At 42.4% G+C, this 22,022-nt stretch overlaps 1 protein-coding gene and 1 long non-coding RNA gene across 7 annotated transcripts in view; one reads left to right on the forward strand and one right to left on the reverse strand.

Annotated features, from left to right (window-relative positions):
• Nucleotides 1-22,022, reverse strand: part of KCNC1 (potassium voltage-gated channel subfamily C member 1) — a 156,183-nt gene that overhangs the window by 70,136 nt on the left and 64,025 nt on the right. The window lies entirely within an intron of this gene.
• The window catches only part of LOC122466160, a 101,996-nt gene that overhangs the window by 24,687 nt on the left and 55,287 nt on the right, over nucleotides 1-22,022 (forward strand). Inside the window, exon 1 of one of the 3 annotated variants that reach the window (XR_006291469.1) lies at nucleotides 4,115-4,206. The exons of the other annotated variants lie outside the window; for them this stretch is intronic. This is a non-coding gene — a long non-coding RNA (uncharacterized LOC122466160). Of the gene's footprint in view, nucleotides 1-4,114; nucleotides 4,207-22,022 lie in introns of those variants that run through there. 3 annotated transcript variants of the gene reach the window in all.

The raw sequence follows: 22,022 nt of genomic DNA on the forward strand, positions 1-22,022 counted from the left end.
GTAAACAAAATGGATCCGTAAAAGTTTTACTTGGCTGTGTGTTAGCTTTTGTTACACTTTTATGATGCTTAAATTCTCTTCAGTGACCAAGGCCCCATTCCAGCAAAGCATGTGAAGCATGTGCTCAACAGAGTTAACGTGGGCTTTCTTTCTCTCTTTGTTTCTGTTTTTCTCTCTGCTAATGTACCTGTGACCTAAATGTGAAACAAAGGTGTTGCATGTCTCTTACTGAGTTCCTGTATCGTGTGTGTAGAAGGGATGTTTTCTTAAGGAGATGTGGCAAATGGCTAAAATCTTTGTCCAACATCTATAGGGTGTTGTCAGATCCACTAGTGGGCCAGATCCCCAGACAGTGTAAATCAGCATAGCTCCATTGACTTTTAAGGTTCAGGGCCAGTGGCTTTTCTCCCTTAACACCTGATCCTGATGGGTATTGAGCACTCACATCTCCCACTGATTTCAGGACCAAACCCCTCAATGGTACTTTTAGTGAAACTGATGCCATCAAGGAGAGAACTGTATATTTTTGACTATTGAGAGAGTTGTGTTGGGTCTTTTTCCATGATTTTACACAGATGAGCTATTATTCTTAATTAAGCCAAGATTTTACAGGCCATCCTAGAAAACTGTTGGATAAGATCATCACCAATTATCAATTTAGCTAATGAAAGGGATATAAATTGACATTTTGTGAACAGCAGTGTCCAGGAGGCACTCATGATATAAAGGAATTCTATTAACTGATGAACTAAGTCTTGAAGCCAATGCTGCCGCTCAACCAAGCCATCTAGCCATGGAACCTTCTCACAGTTGGGAAATAGCAGTTGATGTGTGAACAGGAGGTGGTGTACAATATCCAAGGGAGGTGCGACCTATTTTATAAAGGACCATGCAAAATTCAACATTGCAAAGCCATTATTAATAATAAATAAATATCACCTATATTACAGCATACATTGATAGGACCCTTTAACAGATATGTGATAATTTGTATTCCCTCCCCCTAAAAATGTATATACAAAAGGTGCTATTCTGTGAGGTGCTAAGCATCTCGTGGGAGATGTTTGCTCCCTCAGCTTCCATGCAGCACTTCCCAAGAGGCAGTAAACACTCTTAGGATCAAGATTAGAGAAGAAGAGGAAAGAGAGTCTTAGTCTATTGCTTTATCCACTAGGCCAGGTTGAGAGTAGAGAGCCACATTGGGGAAGATTTTCAAAAGTGCCTAATAGATTTATCCCACGTCTCCTTTATTTTTGATGAGATTTATGCTCCTAAATCCCTTAATACTTTTCGAAATTTTGCATTGGTAATCATCTACATAAAGGTGGTAGTTGGAACCATGGGAAGAGATGAGTCAATATATATAGCGAGAAGAGAAATGACCAAGAACAGAACCCTAAAAGAATTCTGACAGACAGAGAGGTGCATGAGGATGCGGAAGGAGCATTCATCAAGGGAGAAGGAGAGCCAGCAGAGCACAGAGTGGCATAGAGCTAGACACCCTAGGGAAGTTATATGGATCTCTTTTAAGTGTAATCATCTTCTTATAGGTACGAGCAGGATACATACAAAATTGTTGTAAGAGCATCTAAATTATACTTGACTTGATGGAGTGATTATATTTGATTATGTTGATTATTGCTATTAAAATAATTTTGCCCTGATGAAAAAAAATATATCCCCAGTTTAATTGCAAATATTCAAAATGAAGGTTCAACAAATTGTAGAGCTCCTCTGCTGAAAAGTTCTAATCAAAGAGTGGTGTGTGTGTGTGTGTGTGTGTGTGTAGAACATTGGCTCAAACATTTCAGGTCAATTTTTCATTGGGTGCGTTGACAGAACTCATCACCAGGTTATATATGATCACATATATAAATATAGGCATAAAATTTAAATAGGAGTGAAAAATCTTTCAGAAGTTAAACTGGCATGTAGGATGATTCAATGGTTAGGGCACTAGCCTATGACTTGTGAAACGTGGGGTCAGTTCCCTCTGTCACAAACTTTCCTGTGTGAGCTTGGGCAAGTCACTCTTTCTGTGCCTGTGTTCCCTGTCTGTAAATGGAATAATAATACTTCCTGGAAAAGGGTAGCTGGCTCATTAAATGAAATTGGGCTCAGCTCTCCTGTTCCAGTCTAGGTGTGTCCTACTTTGGTGCAATGCAATGCAATGTCCTACTTTGGGTGGGGCTGTCCCTGGGAGATATAAATCAGGGTCCAGAACCTTGGAGGGAAGGTCAGAGCCCAGATTCCTGAGTGAATGAATGAATGAGTGTTCAGAACCCTGAGTTTAAAGAAGGAGAGAGTCCAGAGTTCTCAGAGTAAAGAGAGCTCAGAGGAAGAGTGGAGCAGGGCTGAGAGCTTCAGGGAGGAGATGCCCTGAAGGAGGGAGCGGTGAGAGTTCCTTGGTTGAGCAGTGGAATCAGATCAGGCTGGTGAAAGGGCAGTCAGGGGGGTCACCTACAAACTTCCCCAGGCTAGAGAGCCATGACTGGAGAGGGCTGAAGGTTGATAGCAGCAGAGGCAGACGGCTGCTGGCTCTCTGAGCTGAAGCTGGAGGGCCAGAGAAGGCTGAAGGTTGTGGAATGATGGAGGGGTGAGCTTGCTGATGTCTCTGGGCAAGAGGTTGAACCCCATCTGGGAAGGAAACGGGTCAAAAATATCTTAGCTAGAGGGGGTGAGGTGTGGTGAGAGAGGCTGGAGATGTACTCGCTGTTGGAGAGTCGGGACAAATGTACAGTTTGGACTGTGCTGGGGGGATTCCGGTTTAGGGTCGTGGCGACTTTTGGTAATAAATTAACCCTGCAAAAAGGGCTTTTTATGTACTCTGAAGGCTGTACTGAGTTTATTTCAGGAATCAAGAGGGAAAATGAGGCAAGGGGCCACTTGCAGGGCTGCCCTGAGGCCACAAAGGAGCACTTGGGAGGAGGCCACGCATTTTATGCTTCCCCACTTATAGCGGTGTTGTGAGGATAAAGACATTTAAAGATTGTGAAGTGCTTTGAGATCTAATGAAAAGTGCTATGTAAGAAATAGGTACTGTTGTTTTACAAGTGATAAGATCTCTAGATTTTGAGGGGATATGTACTAAGGGTGCCACATAGAAACTTGAAAAATTAGTATTTGCCAGTCATTTACTTACACACACACTCTTTCTGTATAAAGGAATATATATTTGTTAGGCAGTGTATACATCTAAGTACAATTGAACCTCCGCGTTATGAACACCTCAGAAATGGAGGTTGTTTCTAATTCTGAAGTGTTCATAACTCTGAACAAAACCGTATGGGTGGTTCTTTCAAAAGTTTACAACTGAACATTGACTTACTGCAGCTTTGAAACTTTACTATGTAGAAGAAAAATGCTGCTTTTAACCATCTTAATGTAAATGCAACAAGCACAGAAACAGTTTCCTTACCCTGTCAAATCTTTTTTTTTAAACTTTCTCTTTATTATAGGTATAACACAGTACTGTGCTGTATTTGTTTTCCCCCCGCCCCGCTGCTGCCGGATTGCGTACTTCTACTTCCAAATGAGGTGTGTGGTTGACTGGCCAGTTTGTACAGTAGAGTTACAAGCACCAGAGTTCCAGCCTTTCTAAGTATTATACCTTTCCTGTTAGGTTAAAAACGCTGGGTTTTGGTGCCATACTTCCGTGAGCACTCTGATGTAAGCATTAATGGAGCAACGTCAGTGCAATTCTTTGGAGTAACATGGACAAGGAAAACAAACTGCCACTGATATTTCATATTGTCGTGAGAGCCATTGACCCCGGTCAGCTGGAAAGTGCAAACACTCTTGCACGAATCAGAAAAACATTTTGAACTAACTTCATTGGCAAGCACTTTGTTGCCAAATGGCATCTCTCCAGTTTTTCTTTCTAGGGTTTTATCCAGTGCCTCTCATTGTGATATCTGAATAGGTCAGACAGGCTGGTCTTTTAAAGGTTCGTCCTGTGATGGATCATCTCCTCCTTCCCTCCCTCTCCCCCAAGCTGATCCCAGTCAGTTGGAGATCAGATGGCTCAACTTTTTTATTATATGCAGCTGGGGCAGAGATGGGGCTTTCCATAAAGAGCTGTGTGAACCCAGTTGGAGGGGGGAGACCCAGAGGAGAAGAGTTGGGGGAGTGCTGTCTCTCTGGGAAGCAGCCTGAAAGAAGGCCAAGAAGCATGAGGGGGAGAAAAGCAGAGCGGCTACTCCCAGGGTGAGCTAAAAGACTGATTGGAGGCATGAACCCTAATGAGCCACAGCCTGCCTGAGCAAATGGCAGAGCGCCCCTGGACTGTGGGATTGTTTGAGGCACAGGAGACCAGGGGGTGAAGTGTGGGACTGACTGTAATGGCTGAAATATGCCTCTGAGGAAGAGGCAGCCTCCTGAGCCTCCCTGGACTGAAGGTTTGGTGGTTTGCATATTTTTGTTGAATGCTGATAAAGACTGTGGGTACATCTACACTGTGACCCCCTCCCCCCCGCCCGCCCTCCATAGCAGAGTTTCAGAGCATGGGCTTGTGATACAGCACTAAAATAGCTGTGTACATGTTCCTGTGTGGGCTATGAAGCCTGGTAAGGTGGGTGAGTCTCAGAGCCTGAGCAGGGAGGTATACATAGCTATTTTAGTGCCAGAGCCTGAGTCTGTAGACCCAGGCTCTGACACTGTCTGCTGTGGGCTGTCTTTTTGCAGTGTAAACCTATCCCTTGAGGCTCCAGAAGGGGCTGGACTCTGTAAAGTGGTCTGGGTGGAGGGCCAGGTCACTCATGTGGCCAAAGGACAGTGAGACTGAAGCAGAGTTGCTGCATTAGTACATGTGGGGGTTTTAGACAGGAAAGAGCTGCTATGCCTGGCTATGAGGTGGTATGCCAGTGCAGGGATCACTCCTCTACAGAGCGCCACCTAAAGCTCTCATGTGAGCACATCAAAACCCTACTTACCTCTCCTGCTGCTCCAGTTAGCAGGGACAGGACTTTAGTGTTTTGGTTCATATTACTGTGGGAAGGTTGACTGAAAAAGCAGGTTTTGCATTTTGCCCTGCAGATGCTGAGGTTTGTGGTCATCCTGATATCTTCTGAAAGTGAGATCCACCTTGGAGGGCCAACCACAGACAAAGAGCTCTACCTCTTTTGTATGAGCATTGCCTGAGACACTTTCAGTTCTCTCAGCTCAGTTGACCATACGATGCAGTGGCGTGAGGGACCCTCTAATCCACTCCAGGAGCAGCAGCAGGAGCTGCTCTCCCCTGGGGGTAGGAGGGACACTTCAGGGTGCCATTAAGAGGCAGGGTGGCAACCCTAGTACTTAACCAACAGCCATAGTGTATCAGCTTGAGTGGGCTGGACCTTTTGTAGTCTTCTCCTCATGCCACAGAGGCCTTTATTGGGCTGCTGTTGGTGGGATCCCAGAGCAGTGGGTCTTGGAGCTAACACCCCATTGAAATACATGGTGCAGTTCATGCCTGTCAGAGCTATTGCTTCAGTCTGTCTGCAGACTCCGGCAGATATTGCAGCAATGGTTATGCTGGGGTCACATTTAGAAATTAAGCCCCAGAGCTGGAAAGCTTTTGGGGGAACAGAGAGCTGCTTTTTGCTTTAGGAGAAAGGGGGGGAAACTGTCTGACAGGTTAAATTTACGTAAGCAGTTCTGTAAAGCATATGATGTTGTATTGTTTGGATTTTGTGTTCTGTTTTTTGGCAATGATATTTAATTGTGCATATAAATATATTTATGAAAGGGTGAGACACTATGAAGCTATATCCTGAGGAAAGTGGGGTCTCCATGAGCTAGCAGGGAGTGTACTCTGAACAGTGATCCCAAATTCAATGGGAAGACCAGGACTTGGAGAGTAGAGATTCTGTCAGAGCAGGGTCTTTGTTGCTTGGTTTCCTGCCCAAAGATTCTCGACCCTATGTGGATCTGCATTTGCAGGACCAGACCCGCTGTCAGTGAAGCTGACTTTGCAGGGCTGGACTTGGCAGCAGATAAGCTGGTGGCACTGACTTCACTGAACGAGAACTTGTCCACAGCAGATTGGAATGGGACATGGTGAGTAGACAGGTTGAGGAGAACCATCACCTGACACCCACTTTATTATGCAAGTTTGTATTTATCTTGCCTTCCCAAATAAAAGGTATTTGTGGTTTCATATTCCTGAGGACTCCTGAATGCTTTCAAGGGGGAAAGAAACCCCCTGTAAAGGTGACCAGGGTAACCAATATCTGGGCATGGATAAGATTTTAGGTGGGGCTCGAGCCAATCATTTCATTTGTTTAAATGGAATCCTTAAACATCATATGATCCTAGCCCTTTACTACTGCCAATAACACCTGGCATAAGGGTGTGTGTGTGTGTGTGTGTGTGTGTGTGGGGTGGGTGGGTGTGAAGAATACATAAGCCTTTCTTCATATGACAGTTAAAGATTTAATTTGTCTTTAAATGAAAGCTGAGATTCTGACCTTATCACTTAGCCCCAGGAGCTAAGGCTTTAGGCACATCCCTAAATCAAGTGCCGATATCTTGATCCAGCCCTGATCCAATACATCCTTTCTAACACTAGACAAGTCCACAGTGAGCTCCAAGAGTACTGCTACACAAGACTGCTCTTTGGCTCATGCTGTGACTGCTTCTGTCTGTCTTGGGGAAAGTAGTTATCCATTTGCCTCTTTCTGACAATGCCTTCCTTGTTTGCTCCTTCCCGGCTGAAGAATGATTAATTAAAGCTTTACACAAAACCATCAGATCATTCACAGGAAGCATTCTGCTGTCATTCTGAATTAAATGCCTAGGTAAACTGGCCAGGATCCTTCAACTAACTTCTGGGGAGCGATGCAAAATCTTTAGCGTGTGCTGCAAGATGTCTGATGTCAGTCAGAAAAGAAGAATGCCTTCTCCATTGTGTAGTCAAAAGAAGACATTCCTTCAGGGGAAGAGTGGGGGGGAAAATTGGGAGAAATATAAATATCTATAAGCAGAATCCTACCGCACTGTGATTTAGTGAGCTAAGCACTCTCCAGCTCCAGTCTTGGCTCTGCTGCTGACTCATTGTGTGACTAGGATAACCTTATTAACCTCTACATATCTTGGCTTCCCTGAGAATTATTATTTACTATTAAACTAGAGTGTAGAGAGCCTAACTGAGACTGGAGCTCCATTGTACTAGGCACTGTCCACATGCAAACACAGAGATAATCCATGGTCTGAAAAAATTTGTCTATTTTCTCTGTTTAGACTAAGGGTGTGAGAGAAAACAGAGGCAGAGAGAATGACTTGCACATCATCACAGAGTAGGTTAGTGGCAAAGCCAGGATTAGGATTGAGATCTCATGACCTCTAATTCAGAGCTCTTTCCAATAGAGCGTACTGCATAAGACTACTTACTATCTCCCAGGGATGTTATGAGGATTAACTAGTTAATCTTCACAGGGCTCTTTGAAGCTGAAAAGCTGTAAAAAAATTCTAAGTATTAATAAGCAATGTAAGAGGAAAGCAGAGAAACAGATAGATGCTAATGGAAAGGAGAGAAGCTGACATGAGCTTAAATAGATGTGTTTGTAATTTGCACCAAGACTCGTCCCAGAAGTTATAAGCAGAAACATTCAGATTCTTGGGGTTTAATCCTATAATATAACAATTTTGGGTGGGATTTCTAAAGTGTTGTGATCTCACTGAAGTCAATGGGATTTTTGCCAATTACTTCAATGGGAGAAGAGCTAGGCCAACACTGAGTGCTGTTCAAAATACCACCCTTCATTGTCAAAGGTATGAGCTAGGTTGTTGGGCAGTTGGCCTCAAAATACAATGGAGTAAAGAAGCCTCCTAAGAGAATAAAAAGGGTGAGCTAAGTTGGTGCCTTAGTTTAACATTTTTGAACCTCATAACAAGATATGAAATAGGGTCTACAAGGATGTAGCTCTTTCCTAGCATATTAGATGCACTGTGCATGTCTTGACTTCTTAAGGAAACATTTGTAAAATTCCTGTGCTCTTGAGGCTCTCATTATTGGCAAATGAGATCTTTAGCTATTAGGAATTCAGTATAATTAAGTGTAAATTATTTTCCACTGCAATAAAATATTAATTCTAAAACCTCAGCAAAGCTGGATAATTATCAACTAAGTAGTAGCTAATTTAGCATCCTGAACCAGGTGTGGAACTTTGCCAGACCTGGAACTTTATCTGCTAAATCACTGCACTTTCACTTCTGTAGGGTTGCCAACCTTCTACGATTGTCCTGGAGTCTCCAGGAATTAAAGATTTATTTGTAATTAAAGATTATATCATGTCATGAAACCTCCAGGAAATATGTCCAGCCAAAATTGGTAACCCTATTTCTGTGGCCTTCCAGTCTAATGGTTCCATCTTAAAAAATCTAGGTTAATAGGATCCTTTATTTATTTTTTTTTTTTAAAGGAAGCCCGTGTAGAAGTCTGTTCACAGATTCTTAGGGTTGAATTCTTATACCTCCCAAGCTCAACAGTACAGCAGTTGTTGCTCCTAGAAAAATACACAGTTGGGTTGACTTGACATTCACAGATCAAAACTTTGCACAAATCACTATGGTTTTCCTTTAGGATTGTGTATAGATTTATATATTAGACTTAAATGAGCATGTCAGGCTCTCTTGACCTTAGATGGGGCTTTTGCTTCTGTATCTTTTGAGGAGTATGCTTCAGAAACCTTCATCAACATGTAACAGGAAGGTCACTCCGTCTCTGATGTACCCTGAGTAACACCAAATGATAGCCTTGGTGAGCTGCTGCTGTGAACATAGAAAGCTTTGCTGTTCCATATATGGAAGCCAGGGGTTTGTGTTTTATTAAGTTAATACCCTAATGTAACCACTATCACTAGTTTGTTACCTGTCTCTGGGGTTTATGATTTCCTGGCAGTGAATATGTATTCTTTGTTAAACTAAAATTCTGCACCTTATAGCCCAGATTGTGCCTTCCAGGGTGCAAGAAATCTTTGACTTCCCTTATGGCCCCCTATTTGAATGGTTTAAGTAGGCTTTGTGTTTCATAGGCATTGCACTGCCCTTCTGCATGGGGATGAAATTCATCCAAAAAGTTTTAAGATAAGCACTACTCTGCACCACCATCCTGTGACATCGGGCCTGATCCTGACCCCATAGAGTTCAGTGGCAAAGGTCTTGCTGAATTTGATGGGAGCAGGGTCATGTCCACTGAGAAGTGCATTAGATCCAAGTTTCCAGAACTATCACTTATAGTTATAGTATTAAGGTGGTCTGTGTTTAGCTGTTTTAGGAACCAACTTCTTATACCATTGCAGGATATGTTATCGCTTGTTGAATACTGTCTGATCCTCAAGTTAAGAGGAGGGATGCTAGTGCTGAGTACAATAATATCCAGATGCTGCAGGAAGTGGTGCTGGTTACTCAGTTGTTGGAAGTCTTCCCTCTGAAACAGTTACCCAATATTGGGCCAGAGGTACCATTTTTCAAATGCAATGAAAGACCCTAACCACATCTGGATGACCCTAACCACATCCAGATAATAAAGAGCTCATTTAACTTGTTTTTGCAAGAGAATGACCTTTTAGAAAAGGTGGAGGGAGGAGGAAAAGACATAGACCAAAAATGTCAAAGCTGGCTGTCTTAAAATCAAGCATCTAAATAGACGGTGGTTTCACTTTCAAAGGTGTTGATTCTGAGCAACCCCAGATGCCACTGAGGTCAGTGGGAGCTGTATATACTTAGTATCTTTGAAAATCCCTCCCTGTTTAGGTGCTTAACTTTACCATCCAGTTTTGAAAATATTTGCCTTAGAAGATAATCAAAAGGAGAGAAAAGAGAAATTAGATGAGTGAGGTGAAAGGGGAAAATTAAGAAAAGGAGCTTCAAAAATGAGGGGCAGGTAATATTTTGGGAAGAAAAATTAAATTCCCCCTAGATAAAATAGAAATAGAAATGGAAAATAGGTTCATCAGATTCAGTAACCAACAACTGCTATATAGTTTTCATGCTTCTCTCCTTTTAATTCATGAATGTATTTTCCCACAGATTTCTGAAAGACCACTTGTGGTATTTTAATGTGCATTGTCTGTTTGAATAAGTACTTTGGGCAACATTTTTCTTAAGTGCGAAAGTGACTTAAGTGCCTCAGTTTTACTGAAAGTCCATGGCTAAGTCACCTAGACACTTGAACATTTTTACCCCAGATCTTTCACAGAACTATCTACCTATGAATTCTCCACAAAGTCAACATAATTTTTCCACACACTTCTTCAAGAAGTGGGACTAAATCATATATCCCTCCCCACCTTTTAACAGTTTCCTAACACCTCTGCTAAGGATTGGGAAAAAATTCCTTGTTTGCTGTGTAGTATGGATTTTGTGCTCTGAAGACTCTTGGTTTTGTATTGAGAGATAAAATCCTGGGCAGCAGTTAAGAAATCCCCTGAATAACTGCCTCTGTAATTCTCTCCAGTGAGATATCTGGAATTTGAGGGAGTAATTAACAGTTTACCATCAGTGGTTTCCTCAACCCTATTGTTAGCTTTTCTTGGTTCAAGATTTTTGGACATCTTATTTTAAATGACAAATTTAACTTTGTGAACTCATTCAGGGTCACAGAACACATTTACTACATGTGGAGAAGGATCTAAAGCCCCAAATTGTTTGGGACCCAATTTATTAGAGACTTCTGTTGCCACCTGTTCTCTGAATGGTAATTAGAATCCAGTGGGGAGCTCCTGCGACTGAACTGTCCGAGGCCTGCAGCAGGCGTTCTTATTGTCCTATTGGGATCCTGGACGTGGGCGGGCTTCTGCCTGCCCACTGCTAAAGGACTTCCCCCAGCCTAAGGGGAGGATCCACAAGGTTTGGGATCTCAATTAGTTACGGTGGACAACTAAAGATATAACAGGGACAGGAGTGAGGTCACAGAGCTAAATGAAGGGAACCCGATGGGCACACCGAGCAGAGAACCCTGGACAGCACCCACTGCTCCTCGAAGGTGTCAAGGGAGTCAGCAGACACTGCCCAGAGGAACTCTGCCTGGATGCGTGAGCAGACAGAGGATCAGAAATAGGCCTCGCAGTCGCTGGAAACCCCATCAGTCAACCTCCTCTCTCTGGTCTTGTAGATGGCCATTTTGGACCATGCTAGTAGGAGGTTGACAAAGAGGTCCTGTGACTTTGTGGGGCCATGGATAGGGAGTGCATAGATAAGGAGGTGAGGGGAAAAGTGCAGCCAAAAACGTAACAGAATATCTAAGAGGAGCCGGAATAGGGGCTGCAACCTGATGCACTCCAGATACACGTGCACCAGGGTATCCCTCATGCCACAGAAGGGGCAGGTGTCCGGGACGAGGGTGAACTGTGCCAAGAACACACCCATGCTCACAGCTCCATGAAGGAGCTGCCAACTGATATCCCCAGAGAGCTTTGGGACCAGGGTGGAATATAGGCTGGCCCACCAGGGTTCCTCATCCTCCAGCGGTGTCGGGGCGGGATGTGAAGGGTGTGGAGCATGAGCATGTACAGATGTTTCCTCCTTGCAGTCCGGAAATGGGCCGGCTGCAAGTCGTGCAGCTGGCTCATGGTGAAGGGATGGGGTGGCCGGGTGGGGCCATGCGGCAGGGGCCTGATGAGAAGGTCTGGAGGGCCTGGGGGGTAGAGTGGGCGGGCGGCACCCTCCCACAGGACCCAGTCGAGATAAGCCTGAACAATGGGCAGTAAAGCGGCCCTCACCTCCTGATGTACGCGCCGGGGAGTATGAGGTCTGGAGAGGCCCATGTGCTGAGTGCACATCAGAGGATCCAGCCAGTCTCCCCGGTCATAGTCCAGGAGGTAGGCATTCTTATTGTCCTCACACTTAGAACTTGCTTCTTGTGATGATCTATAGGTTTTCATGGCATAAATGCCAAACGTGCTGTGTCTTGTTGACTGACTGGGGAATGGGCTCTCCTATAATTATGGACACCAAAATTTTCAAATTTTAGATGCCTAAATTTAGGCATCTATACAAATGTCCTGCTGGCCCACAACTCCAGCTGAAAGTAATGGGAACTACAGGTGTTCAGCACCTTTGAAAGTCAGGCTACTTTTAGGTAGGGGCCGGCCTTTACATTTGAAAATTTTGGCTTGAGGTCTGAGCCAGTATTTAGTATCTCTTATATGGTGTGTGATGTGTTCAGTTGCCAAATAATAAATATATTATGTATTTTAGATATTTATTTTGATGATTTGTTCAGTGTTTATTGCTATAGCAGCTATGCTAAATATCTACATGGAAATAATGCTAGTGTTTGTAGGGGGGGTTCGCAAGCCGCATAGGGAAATAGAAAATCCCTTTTCCAGCTAGGACATTCACAGATAGGAGAAAAAAGACACAATCCACTGACTTAAAGATGAATGCTAATTGAAAATGGTAGGGACCAGATCCTCAGCTGTTGTAAATTGGTATGGTTCCATTGACTTCAGTGGTGCTAAGCTGATTTATATCAGCGGAGGATCTGGTCCTATATCTCCCAGAAGAAAAGGCAGCACATATCGTATATTAGTAGCCTAAACCCTGTGACCTTAATCAGACTAAATCTGGCAGGAAAACTGCATTCAGAACTCTACCAGACATGACTTCCCTGCTGCAGTTATGACTCTGAACATCTCCAGCACACTCCACAAGCTAAAGTAAGACTGGACATGTTTCTGAAAGATCTGCTCTAGTTCAAAGACACACTATTTTGGGAAAGTCCTAGGATTGTGTTATGTAAGGGAGTGGGGGTCAACTTACATTATCACAATGGTCTCTTCTGGCCTTAGACTCTAGGAAGTGACTACAGTCCACAAAAGTGGAGAAAGGAGAGGTGCAATAATGGTGTTAAACATTTTGTGAAATAAACTCTGCCTACTGTAAACATGAGAAAAATGTACATTATTTTATATTAACTGTTATCTGAACTGACAGATGGACTGTGAATCCATCTCCCAGATGACCGAAGCATGTCTAGATTATTTTTAAGGCAGTATTGAGAGAGTCAAGCATTTGCTAATAGAATTGTTAATTTTGGAATGAAGTGTAGGTGTTTATAACATCTGGGCAGTCCCCTGACTAATGTCATGTCATCAGCTGATTCTCCATAGATTTTCTGAGAACCACATCTGAACCCAATAGTCAAGCAGACACACGACCATAAGGGAAAAATGAATGCACTTGCATATTAATAATCCTTTTCTTGTATTTAAATGCCTTGAGGAGGAAAGCATTGCATGTTTTAGTGGGATTTTTCTTTACACTGTAAATAATATACCAACATAAGGAGCGTGGGTGACCTTAAAACTCCCATATCGACTTCTGTGGGGAATTCTGCTTGAGAGGGGAAGCTATCAAAGAGACTTTTGCCTGAGTAAGAGCTAGAGAATGGGGCTTTAAGACATGTCCCCCATCTGCATGTGCATTCTTTGGGCCAAATCGTGCTTGCATTACTCATGCAAGTAAATACCATTGACTTTATTGGGAAAACTCCTATGAGTAAAGTGAGCAGGACTGGCCTCTTTGTAGATGTTAAGGAGGGGTCAACTTGTCTAGACATGTTTCAAGAAGGGCAGCCGTTATTATTTTATTAATTGTTTGTGGTATTGCATAGCACCTAGAGGTCTGCAGCTGAGACTGGAGCCCTTTGTGCTAGGACTTGTACAAACACAATGAGAGACAGCACCGAGGAACTTGTACTCTAAATGGAAAAGATAAAGGGGTAGGGGGAGAGGGGAAAGATGTGAAATGACTTGCCCCAAGCTCACACAGCAGATCAGTGGCAGAGCTGGCATTATCCTGGTTCCCAGTCCATGCTGCTGTCTGCTAATTACACTGCTACCTCCCCTTACTTTAAAGGTCAGAAATACAGATGGAAAGAACAAAGTGATGTTACATGCATTTTACAGCTACCACCATAGTTCATACTGTCCATTCTTTTGAAAATCTCAGCAGTCTCCTATGCAAAAATAATTCTAGATCACTTGAAATATTTGTGGTAAATACTGTGAATGGCTTTTTCAGATTTTATTTACTACAAGTTTCCTCTAAAAACAAAGAACCCAGCTGTAAATCAAATTAAAATTAATCTGAAACTGGGTGATTTTCATGGTATACTCATTTTACCCACTGTACTGGCTGACTTTTTATTCCAGGGTGGATGAAAATCAATTACTTAAATCCAATTTTTTATTTTTTCTTTAAATTTCAATCAGATCTTTATATTTAAATTAAAAACCAGGTTTATTTAAAAAAAAAAGCATTTAAAGTTTGAAATTGCCAACCTATGTTAAGGCCTAAATCTATAATCTGTTAAAATAGTTTGAATAGAAAATAAAAAAAAATAAACAGTATGTTTGCTGCCAAGTCAAACTATTGAACTGGTAGAAGTAAATGGCTAAGCACCTGGAACCAAGTTTGTTAAAATATTAAACCAGTTTTTGACAGCAGTAGTCTCTCCTGCAGGTGCAGAGGGAATATTTTCTACATTTCAGTTTATTCACCATTAAGAAACCAGTTGAAAGCTGAAAAAGCAGGAAAGCTTGTTTTCCTCTTCCAATTTATGAATAAAAACTAAGTAGGTATGAGAGGATGAGATCTACAAGAGTTCGAAACAAAGTGACCATAAACAAAAAGTTAAATTCACTAACTAAAGATTAGTTTAAATAATCAGTTATTATAAATGTTTTGCACTGAAAACTAACTTTCCCCCATGTATCCAGCACATTTAAGGTAGTTTTATTTAAATAAAATCCTGTTTTTGTACATTTTTAATTAAATTTGGATTTCCATCCAAATAGAGCTTGACACATTTCACAAGTAATAAAATTAATCATTCATCATTTTCTAACAGGAAAAAAAAAAATCAAGAATCTGAATAAATGTAAGTTAAGTTATATAATTGTTTACATGTGTGTAGATATAGTGTTAGCAAAGTAGCATCAAATTTAGTATAAAAGCTATATTTAGTTCTAAATCAACATGTTGTAATAGATTCTCATTGGTTAGTCACCATCTTTTTTTAGGAAAATATCTAAATGTACATTGCTCATAAGTATGGTAACTATTCTTAATTCTACCTGTACAAATGACCAGAAACAAATTAAAGCCAAGGGACCCTGCAACATTCTTATAATTATTTATTTACTTTCTGTAGTACCCAGGAATGTGCTAGGCATTGTACAAACACAAATGCAACTTCTGTCCCTATGCTAAAGGGCTTACCCTCTGAAGAGACACAGCAAGCAGACAGAATAGTGCTGGGCAGAAGAATGGGGTCTGATGCACAAGTAAAAGTGGCCAGGTGGTAACTGAACACATCCTGATTTAAAAAAAGACAAAAACATTAAATATATATATATATATAATTTTTTGGGCCATGGCAAAGAAGTGAAGTGAACCAAAGATACAGAGAGGGTATCTCTGTGGCTAGCCCAGGTCACCTGACTCGAGCTCATGGGGCTCGGCCTGTGGAACTGTACAATTGTGGTGTTGACATTTGGGTTCAGGCTGGATCCTGGTCTCAGGGACCCTTCCCCCTTGCGGAGTCCCAGAGTTCAGGTTCCAGCCAGAGCCCAAACAACTACACTGCAGTTTTACAGCCCAAGTCAGCCTCAGTCCCACAAGCCCAAGTCAGCCTCAGTCCCACAAGCCCAAGTCAGCAGACCCGGCCCAGCTGCTGATGTTTAATTGCAGTGTAGACATACCCAGACTCTTGCAAAACCCTTTAATTAGCAACAAGCTACAACAGCAGGCCCCTAGCTTAGGGCAATGTACTGTGCTAGTGTTGGAGGTGGCCTGTGTAGATTCACTCTAAATTATGCTCATTACATCATTTGCTAAGTGTCAGCAGCAAAGGTGCTACTGGCCAGAGGAGGGCTCACACTTTGAGAAGATGAGAGATGATGATGACGACAGTGGGTTCGCTGTGATGTGCAAGCATATGGCCAATGTGCAATCCCAGGGACCTGATGAAAAGCCCAGTGGAATCAATGAGACTTTCCATTGGCTTGGATAGATTTTTGGATGAGGCATTGGGGGGGGATAGTGAATGGGGGCAATGCCCAGAGATGCCACTTGTGCATCCACCCTGGATATTGTTTGTTGCTCTATTGACCTGTTTCCTTTGGATTTAGCCTTTTCTCCCCTCCATCCTTGTCATTTAGTTGCTCTGTCATCTTAAATTCCCTGTGGTTTTGTTTCTTTACTTGACTTCTGCATCCCTGAATAGTGAAACCAGCTTCCTCTTTAACAGGCTCCCTTCCACTAGATAAGCAAATAATTTAACTGCTAATTTTTCTGCATTTCAGTGCACAGGCAGTGTGTCTAGCAGCCACCTTTAAGCAACCTGCTCCTGCTGAATTTTCATTGGCCTTTTTATGTCTTTTTTATTTTTCATTGCTCTTTGCTGGACCTCATTTCCTTTTGCCATAGTGCATGCTGCTAATCTTGGGGAGAGAACTACTTTCCTGTCGGTCAGGCTGTTCTCCAAGTTTACAGTACATTGGCGGGGCAATGCTGGGAAAGCTTGCAAGCCATCCACTGACCATGCCATACTTTGCTCAGCAAATAATAGCGGCTTTGTTGTGGCATTCACACACAGAGCCTTGTGCTGGGGTGGTGCAGCTCCAACCTGTCCCAGTGGGAAAGCCAGGAAGCTTTGTGCACAAGCAAAACAATTGATTTCTGAAGTGCCATGCCATGTATGGAAAGTATGTCCACTGCCGCACCTCTTCTGGGGAGGGGCTGAGACACGTGCTTTATTATGCAACTGCTGGACTCCAGCATGGAAGAGCTCCATCTCCTCTCTCTTTACCCTCATTGGTGTAGTTGATTCCCTCAGGGGGGCACACAAGGGAAGCAGTTTCTGTGCTCTGTTGGACTGCAATTGTTGCTGGCTCCTGCATGGGTGGTTGCTATGTTAGAAAGAGTAATGTGCAGCTATCAGTTCATCTCGCCTTTAATTTCAAGTGGTGAAAATTTTGTGCCTTTGGGACCATGAAGCAACCCCCTTTCTACCCAATGTTTAAATAACTACCCCATATATGACCCACCTTATTATGGCCACAGAGTGGCAATATTACTGTCACTTGACACCTTTGCACAATGGCAAGACACTGTTCTATCCATCTAGTGAGTGAATGTGTAACTCTGGATACAGCCTCATCCTTCGAGTAACATGTTTCTGCTCTAACTCCATGATCACTTGTTCTAAAGTATTGATTTAGCATACTGTAATTGGGCCTTTGATCCTGAGCAGGGCATGATTTATATTTCATTTCATTTTGCTTTTAAAGGTTGTGTTGTGTTAAATGAAAGATTCTTGAATAACAATATTCAATGATAACATTGTTTAATATATTTGAAAGTCATCTATGATTTGCATAGATTCAGGAACAGTGGATTTAATATAGATATAGGTGTGGTGAGTTTGCTATTACAATAAGCTCAATAGCGCTGATTCCACAATTAAGAAGTGGTAAGAGGTATGAATAAAGCCTATGGCAGAAATTTTCACAGCCAGGCACAGGACTTACCCCCTGTAACAGGGTGCTGGCCAGGAGGCCCTGAACCAGGCCCCTGTTAGCCCAGCTCCAATTAAGAAGCATTAATTGGGGCTGGCTGGGTATGCCATGCCTAACTGATGAAAGAGGAGCACCTGCGGGCCTTATTAGCCAGGGGGGCTATATAAAGCTGGCAGGAAGGAAGTGAAGGGGGTGGGGGAAGAGAAAGGAAAGGGAGGAGCCACAGGCAGTGCATCCCTGCTGGCTGGAGAAGCTAGCTGTCTGTAAATAGAAGGTGGTGGGAGCTGACACTGTTAATAAAAGAAGCACTGGTGATTGCACTTGGAGGAGGTCTCTGACTGATTTGTGTGAGGGCAAGCGAAGGCCTCGTTACACCCACCTATCTTCCATTTAAAATAATGGAAAATAAATCCCCTGCACTGCTTTGAAAATTTCAACTTGGAATTCTTCCCTGGAGTTCTGTAAAAGCTTTCAAATAGCCAGGAGCTTTGATTCCACTGTCCTTATGCCAGTGTATTATTGCAGAGCTGGAGGGGGGGGATATTTACTCAGATATATTTTCAGTCTATAATCAACAGGGAATTAAGATACAATTAATAAGGTTACAAAAGAAGGCTTTGGTAGGGCAAACATGTTTGTTTCAGATAGTGTTGAAAGTAAGTTGTGTGTCCTCAGTATCAGATGATACTAAAATGAGCACCATTAAAACTTTGGCTGCTGGTCTTGTAGTTGGGAGGCCTTGGTCCTTTTCTTGGGTTTGCCACAGTCCTGCTGCTGACCTGAGCAAGTCACTTCACCTCTATGCTTCTGTTCCACTTCTCATACTTTGTCTAGTCTGTTTGTTTATTTGCATTACCACAGCAGGTTGTAGGCTCTTAAGGGAAGACTATAGATATCCATAGTAAGTGACAGTGCCTAGCACAATGGGTTGGCATATCAGTTGGAGCCTCTAGGCACTACTGTACCATAAATAATCTTGACATTTCCCTTGCCGTGGGTATTTGCATTTATATATTTAGAATAGAAAGGTTCCAATTGGTTTTAATGAGCTTTTGATCACACCACTGATCTTAATTTACCAGATTTTAGTGGGATCCAGAGAATATTAACATTGGATGTTATTAAAAGGATCACCTTTCCCCTTTGTTAGAATGGCCAGAAGTGCATATAACATTGCAAACCATATTCCTGCCTATAAGTGTCTAAATTAGAGTGTGCTGTTTGTATACAGGGGTTTTGATGTGCAAAATCCCTTAACACTTCTATGAGAAGCTTCACAAACTCTGATGATTCCATTAAGGTTTTACAGAGAGCTCTATATTTAGTGTTCTCTAGTGGAAACAGGTAACAGTTTAATTAAGATCTGCACATGATTAACACTAGAGCTATGTGAAATATTCACCGAGAAATTAAAAAACCCACAACATTAAAATGGGCCTCTTCTTTTTCCACCCTTTGCAGAGCTTGTGCAAAAATGCAGTGCTTTCTGCAAAATTGTTCGTATCAGCGAATGTTCTGTGGAGCGAGCACTCTTTTTTTTTTTTCTTTAAGCACTACCTGGATGTCGATGCAAATTTCCAAGCTAAATTTCCTGGAGTGCTTTTCAGTTTTGAGATGGATTGGTTGGGTGTCATAGTGTGGTTGAAGTTTCATGATATTTCTTGAGGATTCCAGATGATGTAGGTCTCCCACATGGCTCCAGGAGGACAAAAAGGGGTCAACAGAAGCCATTTTGCTTTGCTGCATAAAGCCTGTGTGAGAGGAAGTGAGACAACTGATATCATAAAACTTCAAAGATTGCGAAGAGAGGGAACAGAGCAAGTGTTGTCCTTGTAGTCCTAGAAGGAGCATAGCTATTATTTAAATGGGAAGGTGAAATTACGGCTTCAGTTTTGAATCACAAGTATTCAGGGAAAACTTTGAAAGTGAAAAATACTCTGTGATCAAGATTTTTGAAAACGGGGGCCTAAAATTAGGCCCCTGAATCCAAATTTTGGCACCTAATTAATGGGTCTGATTTTTACAAGTCCTCAGAATTCAGCAGCTCCCACAGAGATCTCTCAGGTTGTTTTAATTCATTGAATGGGTACTCAGCTCTTTTTGGAAAATTAGATTACTAATGTGGGTGCCTAAATATAGACTCAGGAGCCTAATTTTAGGCATCCATTTAAAAAAAAATCTTGAGCCCGATTCTTGTATGCTGGGAATCCATAACCAAAACCACTTCTGTTAATCCCATCGCTAGCTCTTTGGCTGATCCCTTTTTAAGTAAAAATTGTCTTGCATAAGTGAGTAGGTACCAAACCTAGTGCCCTGCTGGTTACTTGGCTCTCCCTTTTCCCCCACTGGGCTATGCTGACTCCATTGAGTCACTTCAGTCTGAGTACCTCTACTTCCTCAAGTCCAAATGAGTGACGAAGGCTGTTAATTCACTCTCGACTAAGCCTCCTTTAAGGTCATTTTCCAGATTCCTTCTTCCTGAGGTGCCTCAACAGGGAGGACCTGTAGCCTTCCCCCTCCAGTTTGGGTTAACTTCAGTAAAAGCAAAGAGGAAAATCTGCAATACGCATTAAGCATTCTACAAGCACAGTGGACCAAATTCACTCCTGGAGTAACTCCACTGTGAGCTGCACCAGGGAAAATTTTGGCCTAACTAGACCACGCATTGTGCAAAGCACAGCTAGCTGGGCACTGAGCTTACATCCAGAGAATACTGACTCATCCAAAAATAAATCCCGATCTCTTTACTGCCAAGCGGTGCTTTCCCCTGTATTTTCTCCATCCATGTTTACATTGTACTGGATCTTTGCTTTTATGTGTAAGGACTGTAGCAAATAAATATTAATAATAATGCCCTGCATTTCTGTGTTGAGTCTTATCCAAAAGGATCCCAAAAAACTTTGCCCATTGAAACTCAGCTGGTGATAAGTCAATGCTTCTGTGAAGCTACACCAGCTTATGATCTGTGCACACATTCACCCACCACTAAAATGCAGTGACATGTGGGGTAAAAAACAGGAACTGTTCAGTGACACAGCACAACTACACAATAACTGAGGACTGAAAATGGGGTTGGGCATGCCATGTCCAAATAAAATGGCGTGTGGGGGAGGGGGTGGAATTTAAGTGGATGGAATGTAGTCACACAACTGTGACCTGAGTACAAAGAATGAAATGCATCCCCTTGGTGTGTGGTGCTCAGGTGGTACAAAAGGGCCAGAATCTGAGTTCTAATGGCCAGCTGGGAAATCAGTTTGCATAGATAAACTCCCTATTGGTGTAAAACTGCTGTAGCTGGCTCCTGCAACCGCTGTCCACACACTCCCAATGTTGGAGGAGGAGGAAGAGAGCATGGCAGTGCAGAGCTCCTCTATGCCTACGTCCACTTGCTTGGGGTCCATTTAAGGACCCTATTCCACTGGCATGTCCGCCCCTTAGCTTTGCTAAACCTTCTCAAGCTTAGAGGTCTAAAACATAACTGGCACCTTGATATCCCTTCTCCTCGCCACCTCTCTGATTGCAGAAGGTCATCTGGCCAACACCCCTATAACTGTGGAAAATGCAATGGATCATAAATAACTACAATTGGGCCACGATTTTTGGGTTTTTTTTTCTGTCTCCTCAAAGAAAACACCACACAGGTCAACTAACACACGTTTGCACAGGAAAGCCTCAAACTGAATGAACTCAGACTCAAAATTTGAAATGAAGTAGATTCTCTGGAAGATAAAGTGCACTGTCTGAGCAATGCAGAGAAACCTATCACTGTGCCAAGCTTCCAATAATTACCATTTCAGTTCAATGTACCGTAGGCTCTCTCTCTTAATCTTCTAAATAGGAAGTTTCGCAAGAAAATTTAAATTTCTCTCCTACTATCTGTTGCCTGAATGGTCTGGAAGATTTAAAACAAAAATTAATCATTTTCAAATTCTTGAACCCGCTGAGGGCAAGTCATCAGCTTCTCCTTAACCATTTTATAGAGACATATGTCTCTGGCGCTCACTTAGCAAGAAAATATTTTTTAAGTTTGCTCAAGGCCAATTTATCCCCGGCATTGAGTCTATTCAGCTGTAACTGCAAAAATAACTCGGATCCCTTCCTATAATTACTGCTGACTAACAGCACTTCAACCAACTGATCATCAAGAACTCAGCAGCCATATTTACTGTAAGCTAGGGGCATGATTCTTCTCACTTATACCAGTCTGTGTCAGTGTAACTCCATTAGCTTTGGTGAAGTTACTTACATTGGTGTATGTCCGGAGTAAGAGGGGAATCAGACCTGGGAGGCCAGATCCTCCATAAGTATGAGTTTCCTTTATTGACTTTAATGGAACTATGCCAATTTACATCAGTCAAGGATTTGGCCTTAGATATTTTTTCTTGACCACTAGTGAAGAAGGGATTTATAAAGTTTTTACCTAGATCCTTATTTGCCCTGTCTTGTCATGAGGCATGGTTTATAAGGTGAATGTTGATGGTTCATTTTAGTGGCATAAAAATTCACCAAACACAG

The sequence above is a fragment of the Chelonia mydas genome, chromosome 6, assembly GCF_015237465.2.
Source record: "Chelonia mydas isolate rCheMyd1 chromosome 6, rCheMyd1.pri.v2, whole genome shotgun sequence".
In the NCBI taxonomy this organism is placed as follows: Eukaryota; Metazoa; Chordata; order Testudines; family Cheloniidae; genus Chelonia; species Chelonia mydas.